The sequence below is a fragment of the Camelina sativa genome, chromosome 3, assembly GCF_030686135.1.
Source record: "Camelina sativa cultivar CO46 ecotype springtype chromosome 3, ASM3068613v1".
NCBI lineage: Eukaryota > Viridiplantae > Streptophyta > Magnoliopsida > Brassicales > Brassicaceae > Camelina > Camelina sativa.
This window is the reverse complement of record NC_141882.1, coordinates 18,106,185-18,115,676: the sequence shown is the minus strand read 5'-3', so window position 1 is coordinate 18,115,676 and position 9,492 is coordinate 18,106,185. Positions and strand designations below refer to the sequence as shown.

The following is a 9,492-nucleotide window of genomic DNA, read 5'->3' as shown; positions in this document are numbered from 1 at the left end:
GGTGTCTAAACACTCCAAATTCAACCCGAACTCTTATAATTAGTCAAATGCATTGGATTGTTACATATTTTGACCTTATAAAGAGTAACATAGCTGTTTACTGCTTCGAATCAATGTTTTCCCACGGTTTTAGCCTTTTTCTCGGTTTAAGCCTGTTTTTAGATAAAACGAGTTTAATTGTTGTCTAAACACTCCAAATTCATCCCGAACACTTATAATTAGTCAAATGCATTGGATTGTCACACATTCTGACCCTAGAAACAGTAACAAAGCTGTTTACTGCTTCGAAACAATGTTTTCTCGGTTTTAGCCTATTTCAGGACAAAATGGGTAAAAGTGGTGTCTAAACACTCCAAATTCAACCCGAACTCATATAATTAGATAAATGCATTGGATTGTTACATATATTGAGCCTAGAAAGAGTAAAATAGCTGTTTACTGCTTCGAATCAATATTTTCTCTCAGTTTTAGCCTGCTTTCTTGGTTTAATCCTGTTTTGGGATAAAACAGTTTTAGCATTGGATTGTTACATATTTTGACCCTAGAAAGAGTAACATAGCTGTTTACTGCTTCGAATCAATGTCTTCTCCCGGGTTTAGCCTGTTTTGGGATAAAATGGGCTTAAGTGTTGTCTAGACACTCCAAATTCATCCCGAACTCTTAAAATTAGTCAAATGCATTGGATTGTCACACATTCTGACCCTAAAAACAGTAACAAAGCTGTTTACTGCTTCGAAACAATGTTTTCACGGTTTTAGCCTGTTTCAGGACAAAATGGGTAAAAGTGGTGTCTAAACAATCCAAATTCAACCAGAACTCAGATACTTAGATAAATGCATTGGATTTTTACATATATTGACCCTATAAAGAGTAGCATAGCTGTTTACCGCTTCGAATCAATGTTTTCTCTCAGTTTTAGCTTGTTTTCTTGGTTTAATCCTGTTTTGGGATAAAACGAGTTTAAGTGTTGTCTAAACACTCCAAATTCATCACGAACTCTTACAGTTAGTCAAATGCATTGGAATGTCACACATTCTGACCCAAGAAACAGTAACAAAGCTGTTTACTGCTTCAAATCAATGTTTTCTCGGTTTTAGCCTGTTTCGGGACAAAATGGGTAAAAGTGGTGTCTAAACACTCCAAATTCAACCCGAACTCATATAATTAGATAAATGCATTGGATTGTTACATATATTGACCCTAGAAAGAGTAGCATAGCTTTTTACTGCTTCGAATCAATGTTTTCTCTCAGTTTTAGCTTGTTTTCTTGGTTTAATCCTGTTTTGGGATAAAACGGGTTTAAGTGTTGTCTAATGATGTTCATATATTTTACCATGTTTTCCCTTAGTTTATTCACATCTTTTGCTAGCCATTTTCATCATTATTGTGTAGCTTTAGGACTAATCATGCATTAGAGTTTAGTTGCATTGCATTTGCATCTTTTCATGCATAAACAGGTGATTTTGGAGCTGAAGGAGCATGGAAACAATCCTGAGGAGAAGTGAAGCAATCTTGAAGGGAAAGCAAGAGAGTTAAGGCTGAAGAACCAAGGTCCAGAGTCCAACTCGACCAAGCACTCGACCGAGTGGGTAGATGGACTCGACCGAGTGGAGTGTGCACGAGAGAAGCCAGCTCGACCATGGACTCGACCGAGCACTGGTCGAGTTGACCAAGCCGTTGACTACTTTGACTTTTTCTATTTTTAGGGCTTCCACCTCCTCACCTATATAAGGCCTTGTACTTGCAGCCACCAAAGTGTGCAACTTTTTAGATATTCCCTAAACCTAGTTTTTACCTTTTTTAGTTTTATTCCTTTTGCATTTTTATTTTTAAGATCTTGTACTTCCTTATGAAAGAAGACTAGATTCTTATATTTTGTTGGTTCTATAACTTTCAATATATTGAGAATTTGAGTTTCATCCTTTCATCAATATTGAAGATCTTTGTTTAATCTTTCTAATAATGCAAGTTTCAATATTTTCTGGGTTTTTGACTTTGATCATCATGTATTGTTGTGATTAGTTTCCTTAGGATCTTGAGGATGGGTTAGGATGGATTGATCTTGTGGTTTGTGTGACTTGGTCAAGCTTGATTGTTGTAGATCTCTTCTAGGGTAGATGATCTTAATGCTGATTCTATATCTGAGAGGGTAGAGTCTGATTTCAAGCTTCTTAGCATCACACCAATATTTAGGAAGCATAGATAAGGCTAGATCTAGAGCTTACCATTAGGCTTGCTAAGAGATTAGAGGTCTTGTTTGGTTTGAGATGTATTGCTTAATGCCTGCTTGTGTAGATTCTTTACTGTGTGAGAACAAGTCTAGAATTGCATAGGTTTGATTGTTTCTTGACCATGAGAGTGGGAGAAACTTGTCTTAGATTAATATGTCTAGAGGTTAGCTCAAAGTTTGCTTGAGATTTGTTGACCAAGTTAGATAACCACAATGATTAGTCCATCCCATGAATCCATTCTCAGGACCTTCTTTGTTTATTGAAATCTTAGTCTTAATCATGTTGCTTGCTTGTTGTTTGATTGGATTTAGCATTACTCTGTTTTTATTGCATTGCTCTGTTTCTGCGTCTAGTCTAGCTCGACCACCCGCTCGACCTACACTCGGTCGAGTGCTGCTCGAGTTCATCCCCAGAACTCTGTGTCTATGATTTGTGTTTGTCTTGTTTCATTCCTGTTTTATTCCAGTTGCATACATTTAGTTTTCAGTTCATTAATTATCTTGCATTAGTTCATTAGCAGTAGTCTCTGTTTCTGTTCTTGCTTTATCACTGTTTCAATCATTTAGTTTCATTTGCATCTAGTTGTTAGTTCTTGTAGTTTATTTTCTGCATTTTACATTTTCTTCCTAGGATTGTTAGTGACAAACAATCTTTACATTTGTCTTAACTTAGATTCATATGCATATCTTAATTGTTCACAAACACTCATTTAGGATTGATACCTCTTGTACTGCAATAGCATAAGGGGAATTGAAACACCCATCCATCATTCCATTCATATCTCACCATTGCATACATCATCATTCACACCACTATAGAAACCATGTTTCAATTTGGCGCCGTTGCCCATTTGAGTGTGTTTTTGTGACATTTAGGATCCATATTCGTCTAAGATTAAGTTTTTTTATACGCTTGTGAGGTTGCTGTACTCGAATCTTCTGTTTCTGGGTTGAAGTTCCATTTCAGGTACCACTCAACCAGTCACTCGACCACCACTCGACCGTGTCGTGATCGAGCACCTGCTCGAGCCAGAAGCCAGATCTCTATAACCATCATTTTCCAGTCGACTTGACCTCCTACTTGAGCCTGTGCTCAGTCGCTTGCCTAGCAAAAATCGTTTGTGTCTGTTAATGCACACAAGGTCTAAAGGAAAGGACAATCTTCTTAGGCCTATTGACAACATCAACAACAATACCAAGAGTTTAGGAGCTAAGCAAAGGAGAGTTGTTCAGCAACAACAAGAGGTTATAGTAGCTATGGATCAACAGGATCAGGTTCAGAGACCAAGGAACATTGGTGTTGGAGATGCACCCAACACTCACAACAAACGAGCTGGCATTGTGCCACCAACTGTTGCCAACAACAACTTTGAGATCAAGAGTGGATTGATCTCAATGATTCAGGCCAATAAATTCCATGGATTGCCTATGGAGGATCCACTAGATCATCTTGATGAGTTTGACAGAATCTGTGGTCTTACCAAGATCAATGGAGTAAGTGAAGATGGTTTCAAGCTGAGGTTGTTCCCTTTCTCACTTGGGGACAAGGCTCATTTATGGGAAAAGACTCTCCCTACTGGTGCAATCACTACTTGGGATGCATGCAAGAAGGCTTTCTTGGCCAAGTTTTTCTCCAATGCTAGGACAGCAAGACTAAGGAATGAGATCTCTGGATTTGCTCAAAGGAGTAATGAAAGCTTTTGTGAAGCTTGGGAGAGATTCGAGGGATACCAAACTCAGTGTCCTCACCATGGTTTCAGTGTGGAGTCTTTGTTGAGCACATTGTATAGAGGAGTGCTTCCCAAGTTCAGAATGCTTCTTGATACAGCCTCCATTGGAAACTTCCTCAATAAGAATGTGGAAGAAGGCTGGGAGTTAGTAGAGAACCTTGCACAGTCTGATGGGAACTACAATGAGGACTATGACAGAACCATAAGGTCATCATCAACTGATCAAGAAGACAAGTACAAGAAGGATCTGAAAATGGTGAATGAAAAGCTTGATAGGATCTTGCTAAGTCAGCAAAAGTCTATTCACTTTGTTAGTGAAGAGGAGCCTCCAGCTCAAGAGGGAGAGAATGAGTTTGCTGAGTTATGCTATATGCAAAACCAAGGAGGTTTCAAGGGTTATAACCAAGGAGGGTTTAGGAACAATAATCTGTCCTATAGGAGCACAAATGTGGCCAACCCACAAGATCAAGTCTACCCTCCTCAACAGCCTCAACAGCACCAAAACTATGTCCCCAAACAACAGCAACAGGTGTTCCAGCCCCAGTTGTGTCCCCCACCAGGGTTTCAGACTAACCAAGGCCAGGAACAAGACCTTAGAGCCATGGTACAACAGCTGTTGATTGGTCAAACACAAGGGAAGATAGAGGAAGCCAAACAGTTTGCTGAGCTAAACCAAAGGCTCACATCTCAATACAATGATCTGAATATGAAGTTTGAGGGTCTGAATTCCAGAGTTAAGTACATGGAGAGTAACATAGCCTCTTCTTCAGCTCCAAAACCCAACCAACTCCCTGGAAAATCTGTCCAAAATCCAAGGGAGTTCACAGCCAAAGCCATTCAAGTTCATGAGGAAGAAGCCACTGAGGACAGTGCAGTTCAAGTTTGGGGGAATTCATTAGTTACTGAAGCCCCAAGTGATGTTTGTAACAAGCAATTGGAGCTCGCACCTGAGCTCGACCATGGACTCGAGCAGCCACTCGACCGAGTGCGTGCTAGAGTGGTCGATCGAGCTGGACAGTAAGAAGCTGTCAAGCCTGCTAAGTACACTCCTCCTGCTTACAAGCCACCTCTTCCATTCCCAGGACGTTTCAAAGCACAAAAGATTAAGGAGCTTAGGGAAATCATTGAGAGAAAGGAGATGATGGCTAAGCAACAAGAGGAAGAGAAGGCTTTGAAGGAAGTGGTTGTGATTGAAGAAGCTGTGGTTGAGGAAGTGTTGGCCATACAAGAGATCACCATTGCTTACCAAGAAGAGGAGAGAGGACCTGCCTTGGAACAGTATGATCCATATCCTCTCTACAAAGACTTTTTGCTTGATTTGTCAAAGAAGAAGGCTGAAGCTCAAGATGAGAAGGATCTTGAGAACCTTGGAGGAGTGATCATTCCAATAAAGCTTAAGGATCTAGGTCCATTCTACTTGCCTTGCACAATCAGTTACCTCCACTACAATCAATGCCTTTGTGATTTGGGAGCTTCAACAAGTGTCATGCCATATTCCATAGCTCAAAAGCTTGGGAGAACTGACTTCAAATCTACTAGACTCCATGTGTGCCTAGCTGATGGGACAAATAGAGAGGTAGTTGGGAGGTTAGAGAATGTCCCAATCAAGATAGGAAGAGCAAGGATCCACACTGACTTTGTGGTGATAGAGATGGACAAGGAGCCTGAAGATCCAATCTTACTAGGGAGGCCATTCTTAGCTACTGTTGGAGCAATTATTGATGTCAAGGAAGGTCTTGTGACCTTGAACATTGCTGAAGATGTAGTTATGAAGTTCAATATCTACAATCCAACCAACCTTCCCACCATTGATGACCAGCCTTTTACTATCAAGGACAAAGGTGGTCAAGAAGGGTTAAGTGATAAGGCAACTCCAAAAGCTGAGCTTCCACTTCAAGAGGATTCTGTGGAAAAGCTTAAGAGGTCAGTTCAAGAGTTGACTAGTATGGTTGAGGATCTTCAAGTAAAGCTGAACAAGAGGTCTTTGAGGAAAGAAAGACCAAGGCTCAAAATCAAGAAGAAATATGGTTTGTGTGCTAAGGGTGAGGTGATCAAGGATCAACTTCACAGTGACCAAGAGGTTCCAGGGAGGATTTCATCACCTCCTTGGTATCTAGATCAAGTCTAAGAAGGAAGTCAAAGTCAAGCTTAGTGACTTTAAACAAGCTCACTAGGGAGGAAGTCCCTAAGGTATCCTTTGTAAATATGGTTTAATTTGTTAGTAGTTTTGATGTGTTTTCTTTTATGTTTTTGTTGGACAGGTTTTTTTATTAAGAATGTAGTTGGGTAAGAAGAGATTTGGACTTGGGCAAGGAGGTTCGCAAGCCCACTCGACCAGGCCACGAGAGGTACTCGATCGAGCTGGGTAAGGATTAAGGCCCATTTTGTTTCCAAGCTTCTAGAACGATCGAGTGGAGGGAGAAAAGGAAGAAAATTTTGAAATTTCAAATGGGTCAAGGAGCTCGACCACATGCTGGTCGAGTGTGGGGTCGAGTGGTAGCCAAAAAGCAGGTCAAAGATTCCCATTTCAAATTTGAATGGTATGGACGCTCCACCCTTATCTCCTTGTCCCCTTAGCTTCTTTATATACTCCTAGCACGAGATCATACCTCTCACACTCTCTCATTTGCTTAAAATATCTAAATTCAAGCTTTAAAGTCTCTCTCAAGTTCATCTTTTGCTCAAAGCTTAGTTCTTTCTAGTTTTTGGGTCACTAACCTATTAACTTTAAGCTTTAAGTTTATTCCTCTCAGTTTTTGTTCAAAAATGTCTTCCAAGATCACTAAGAAGTCCAAGCAAGCAGCTGCAATCTCTAAGGGTCGTCATGATGTTGATTTAGAATCAAGAGAGGATGCTGGAAGGTCCACTCGACGTCCCACTCGAGCATGCACTCGACCGAGTGGCCGTCCGAGTGACCGACCGAGCCAGCGTGCGAGTTCCAGAAACCCAGCTGTTGAGGAAGATCCTGAGAGAACTGAATCAGAGGAGGAAAGGGAGCCAACACTCAGTGAGTTTATGAGGAGAGCAAGGGCCAAAGGAAAGAGGCCAGCTGTTGAGGTTGAACAAGAGGGGAGTGAAAGTGAGAGTGAGGAAGAAGAAAGTGAGGAAGAAGAACTAATGGATGATGGAGAAGCTGAGTCTTGTGGATTGTCAAAGAAGCAGCTTTATGATGCTTTCATGAGGATGGAGTTCTTGGGAACCAGATATCCACATAAGGAGACCATGGAGAAGCTTGCCATTGATGAAGATGTGGAGTGTCTCTTTGAGAAGAGCAGCCTTACCAAGTTCATGGGGCTTTGTATGAAGGGGTATAGAGAGGAAAGCTGTGAGTTCCTAGCCACTGTCAAGCTGCACACATATGTGAGGAAGGATGCTGTAGTAGGAGCTGGTCACATTTCTTTCACAATCAAAGGGAAGAAGCATGAGCTCTCAATGAAGAAGCTGGCTGATGTGTTTGGTTTTGAGGTTGGGAGCAATAGGAGCTTGATGGTTCCAAGAGAAGAACTGTATGCTGTGTGGGAAACCATTGGGGATAACAAGCTCTACTCATCCTCCAACTCCAAGAGCTCAAGGATTAGGAGCCCAGTCTTGAGGTACTACCACAAAGCTCTTGCCAACACCTTCTTTGCTAGGAAGGAAACTGGAAACATCAATGAGGGAGAGCTAAAGATGATTGACTTGGCTCTCAATGGAGTTCTTCTTCAAGCAAGGAATGGAACCATCATCCTTGGTAGCACTGTGGAGACTGATCTTGCAATGGTGCTGATAGACCATATGATATATTTGAGAAGTTGGGTAGGCAAGCTTGAGAACAAGGGTTCAAGAGGAGCACTTACCATTGGAGGCATCATTACTCCAATTCTTCAAGCTGCTAACATTCCACTTAGAGGAGAAGGGGTCTCACCAAGATGGATTGATTCCAGCTACCTAACCTCTACACTCATCCTAGCCAAGGAGATGCATCAAGGAAACCATATCTTTAACTTTGAGCTGCCAACAGTTGGGAAGAAACAAGTGATCCTACCAAACAAAGAGCTCACTACCATTCAAGAAGGAGCCAACATTTTTTTTTGGCCAGCTGATGAGTACTTATTTGATGGAGTAGTACAGCCTAGAGTTGATGCAGTTGGAGATGTAGAGATGGGTGATGGAGAGGAGCAGTTCTACTTTGAGAACTATGAGCCCAATCCAAAGGATAGTAGAGGAGTGAGAGAGCATAGCAAGAGGTTGACATTGCTGCAAAAGTGGAACAAATGGCATGGGAAGAGGTTTGACAAGCTCAAGAAGAAGGTGACCAACATGGCTAAGTCCATTAGAGGCCTGAAGAAGGAAGTTGCTGACTTGAAGAGTGGAAACTCTTCACCAACTCCATCAAGCCCTTTGAGGAGGAGTGGCTCAACTAGAGCACTTTCAAGAGTTGCAAACCCTGTGGAACCAGCTAGGGCTTCAATGTATGAGCCAAATGAGAGGAAGAGGAGCTCAAGTACCCGAGAACAACAGTTTTCGAGGCACTCGACCGGGTCACTCGAGCACCCACTCGACCGAGCACCTTGGAGCCACTCGACCGAGTTCCAGCCTAGACCACCATTTGGCTTCCCACCTCCAGCTGCTTATCCAGGCTATCCAGGTTACCCCCCCCCCATACCACCCCAATACTTTATGGATCCAGCACTATACCATCAGTACCAGCAGTACCAGACTCAAGATATGGAGACTCGCGGTCCAGCTCGACCCCCCACTCGGACATGCACTCGACCGAGTCACGGTCGATTGGCATTGTCGAGCTGCCCCAATCACCTTCCTCCAGTCACCAGCAGGACCCCAGCTACACCTTTGATAGTATGCAGGAGGATGTGGACAGCTTCTTCTCCAATCCTTGAGGTAACATTATCACCTTACCATTGTATATACCATAGCATTTCATATGTTGTGTTTTGTTTTAAGTCTTGAATCCTCAAGCAAATTTCTTTCACACAAGGGACTGTGTGATTTAAGTTTGGGGGAGGGTTTGAGATAGCATTTGATGTTGTGTTTTGTTTTCTTATTTCAAATTTTTATCATCATCATGTTAGCACTTGCATAATAATCTAAGGCATAGGAAAACCATAAAAATTTGAAAATTTTTTGCAAAAATCTTTATTAAAAAAGAGTGTTCATGTAGTTTGCATTGCATAATTAAGTATTTTGTTTATCATATAGGACTGTTTGCATTAGGGATCTATGATGAGTTTTTCCTTGTTAGCTTTCTTAATTCACTAGACTAGGATCAATGCCCAAGTTAATAGTACTTTGATGCTAGTTGAGTGGTTAGAAGCATAAGATTGAACCAAGCCTTGAATTCCTGAATTGCATTTGGTCTAAATTGAAGCATGTTGTGATTTGATGCCATTTCCTATCTATAAGAACCTAATATTGACTGTTAATTATCAATGTATGCATTGTTTTAAACTCATGGATACCATATACTTATTTGGATCATCTTTCTCCTTTTGCCACTCTTGTTGATCCAAGTAGCTGATTTCACTTTTAAAT

At 41.4% G+C, this 9,492-nt stretch overlaps 1 non-coding gene across 1 annotated transcript; it reads right to left on the bottom strand.

Annotated features, from left to right (window-relative positions):
- Nucleotides 1-3,880: 3,880 nt before the first annotated feature.
- LOC147947079 (small nucleolar RNA R71) lies at nucleotides 3,881-3,987 on the bottom strand. The gene has a single exon (XR_015595596.1). It is a non-coding gene; the product is annotated as a small nucleolar RNA R71 (small nucleolar RNA).
- Between the last annotated feature and the right edge of the window lie 5,505 nt (nucleotides 3,988-9,492).